Source organism: Theropithecus gelada, chromosome 7b, assembly GCF_003255815.1.
Source record: "Theropithecus gelada isolate Dixy chromosome 7b, Tgel_1.0, whole genome shotgun sequence".
NCBI lineage: Eukaryota > Metazoa > Chordata > Mammalia > Primates > Cercopithecidae > Theropithecus > Theropithecus gelada.
Window position 1 is genome coordinate 44,861,543 of NC_037675.1, and position 3,409 is coordinate 44,864,951.

A 3,409-nucleotide genomic window follows, 5' to 3' on the forward strand; every position below is an offset into this window, starting at 1 on the left:
TTTGAACACTATCTTCCACTTCTACAGCATTAACATCTACTTTTAGCTACCTCTTAAATATTAGCATTTTATAATGTTTAATATTTTAAATGCAATCAATAAATGTAAATATCTTCTTTATTCACCCTTTATCTCCCCAAAATAATAAATATTCTCCTAAATATGCCACCTTCCGTTCTATGAGTGTTTTATATTATTACTGATCATGTAAGTGTCCATAAAATATACTTTATCTAAATACTATTATATTTTCCAAATCAGTTTGCAATCTGTTTTTCCTTGTTCATCATGCAAGTATAAAATCTAATGCACATTATGGCTCACATATTTCTCATACATTCATTTTCACCACTATATTGTTTCTGTAGTACTAGAATATATTTTTCTATTTTAGTGTTTGTGTCATTAGTTGATTTTGTTTTGTTTTGTTTTGTTTTTTGGCACAGCTAGCTGAGGTTTTATGTTGGGTGGGGGGGGGGGGAAATAAGCAATTGAATTGTTTTGTAGCTGGAGGCATGGGCAAGGGGACTACCCCAGGCAGTAAACTCCCTAGCCAGTGGGCTGAGGGCTAGGGCTGAGCCTCAGGCGGGTCTCCTGTTGCCTGTGTTCCCCTGCACTGTGGCCTCCCTCAGGGGCTCTGGAGCAGCCACAGGAAGGGTAGGCTGGGAAGGTCTGCTGTGGTTGTTCACTTGGGGCAGGACATCAGAGGACTGGGACAGCTAACCATCGCGGGTCTCCATTTTCACAACCATGGCCCTAGTGGAGCTGGTGCGGCTGAAGGAGCTGGAGCCCAGGCTTAGCTGAGGCTGGGAGTTGTGAGGTCCCCATAGGCTGAGATCAGGGCATCTCCATAGCCGATGGTGGTCTTCCAATGGATACTCATGTTCTGCAACCCAGACTCCAGCCAGCTCTCCTCGCCCTCCAGCAGCTTCCAACAGACGGCGTTCTCGATGTCCAGGGCCAGCTTGATGTTCATCAGCTCCTGGTACTTGCGCAGCTGCTGCTGCAAGTCCTGCTTAGCCCGCTGTAGGGCAGCCACCAGCTCGGACAGCTTGGCCCTGGCATCTTTAACAGCCAGCTCCCTGCGCTGCTCGGCAACTGTGATGGCGACCTCCAGGGAAGCCCTCTGGCATTGGAGGCCCTCAGTTTCAGTCTGGAGCTGGCTGATATTCCAATTCATCTTGGAGTTCTCAGTCTTTATGCACTTCAGGTCATCCCGGTGCTTCCCAGCCAGCGTCTGCAGCCCCTCATAATGGATCTGGTACATGCTCTCAGCCCCTGCCCTGCTGTGCTTGGCTATCTTGTCGGACTGTGCCTTGACCTCAGCGATGATGCGGTCCATGTTCAGGGATCGACTGTTGCCCGTGGACAGCACCACAGAAGTGTCCCACATCTGGGACTGCAGCTTCCGGATCTCCTCTTCATACAGCTGCCTGAGGAACTTGATCTCGTGAGTCAGCGCTTTCAGGCGAGACTCCAGCTCCACCTTGTTCATGTAAGCTTCATCTACATCCTTCTTGATGAGGACAAATACATTCTCCGTCTCTGTACGTTTATTGATTTCATCCCTCATATTTGTTCTTGAAGTCCTTCACCAGCCCTTGAGTATTGCCAAGCTCCGCCTCCAGCTTCAGCTTCTCCTGGCCCAGAGTCTCCAGCTGCCGCCTAAGATTGTTGATGTAGCTCTCTAATATGTTGTCCATGTTGCTCCAAGCTGTTTTCCGCTGCGGCAGCAGGCTCCACTTGGTTTCCAGCATCTTGTTCTGCTGCTCCAGAAACCGTACCCTGTCGATGAAGGAGACAAACCTGACCTGTTGTTGAGAGTCTTGATCTGCTCCTTTTCCTGGGTGCAGATGTCCTGGATGTTGGGGTCCACCTCCACGTTAAAGGGACTCAGCAGGCTCTGGTTGACCGTGACGGCGGTGATGCCTCCCCTACCTCTGGCCCCGTATTAAGCCTCGGCCCAGGCCACCCCAGAAGCTGCTGCTGCCCACTCGGGAGAAGCTCAAGGAGCTCATGTGGGCACCAGGCCACTCGTGTAGGAGCGGCCAGAGGTGGACACCTTGTAGAACTTCTGGGTCACCCTGATGGACGTGGTGGAGGCAGGAGTGGAGACAGGCAGGCTGAACCAGGCGGACATTCCAGAAGGAGCAGAGAAGTTGCTTCTTGGTCTGTGTAACTAGTTTTTATTGCTATCACAAAGCAATGCCACAATAAACACACTTCTGGTAAGGAGTTGTTTGAAGATACGTAGAGAGAAATGAAATTGCTGGATCAAATAGGATACATAATTTATTTTTAAAAATATTGTTAAATTGATTTAAAATGATGATACCAATTATACCGTCAGCAGAGTCTGAATTATTTTTGTCAGCAATTGCTTTCTTGTGAAATGCTTCTTCATGACTTTTGGCAATTGTTCTTTTGACTTGTTTGTTCTTTCACCACTGGAAATGGTGGAGATGTTTACATAGTTTATATGCTGAAATATAATGCATATGTTGCAAATATCCTTTTGTGGCTTGACCATTTATTCTTATGATGGTGTTTTAAAAATTAATATAATATTCTTAATATTAATGCTCTAAAAATTGACCAGTTTTGTTTTTTCTTTATGATGTGACTTGATGAAAATATTTCCCTACCTCAAGATGGATACAGTTTTCTGTAAGGACTCCTAGTGATTAAAGTTTAACTTTCTGCAGTTTAACCTTTACAATTTATTAAATTATTTATATGATATAAATGGTAAATTAATTTTTTTATGGATACAGTTAATTGCCACAGCACCACTTACTAAAGTGTCTATAAAATGTCTCATATGTCTTGAAACAGGTTTAAGTAGTTTATTCACTTCAATAGCATAGATAGTATAGTTCTTTAAAAAATATATAATTATTTGAAATTTATTTTCCAATCATTTAGTTTTATGAATTTTGAATTTAAAAAAATTGTTCTTTAAGACCCCTCATTAACAGTTGATAGATTTAGGAAGTAGCAATACAAGATGTTCCAATACATTTAAATTTCACATAAACAATATTTTTTCCCTGTAAGCATGTCCTAAATATTACATGGGGCATGATTATAATAAAAAAGTAATTATTTATATGAAATTCAAATTTCTCTGAAATTCCTGTACTTTAGCAACTCTAATTAAAACAAAAGTAGAGAACTAAAAATTTATTTTAGCACTCCCTATTGATAAAAAATAAAATTAGATGTTAATTACAGAAAGTTCACAAAGCTAAAAATTTAGAATAAATTTGAATGGTCAAACCTCAATACCTATTTTATTCTGAATTTGCAGCATTTACTGCTTAATTTTCGTTGATCTTTTGAGACATCCTATATATGTTCAGTTCTCTGAATTTGTATTTCATTTCTGTTCTGCAAACCTTTGATCTTG

At 41.9% G+C, this 3,409-nt stretch overlaps 1 pseudogene; it reads right to left on the reverse strand.

Moving 5' to 3' along the window:
• Nucleotides 1–581: 581 nt before the first annotated feature.
• LOC112628388 lies at nucleotides 582–2,140 on the reverse strand (annotated as a pseudogene).
• Nucleotides 2,141–3,409: the final 1,269 nt, after the last annotated feature.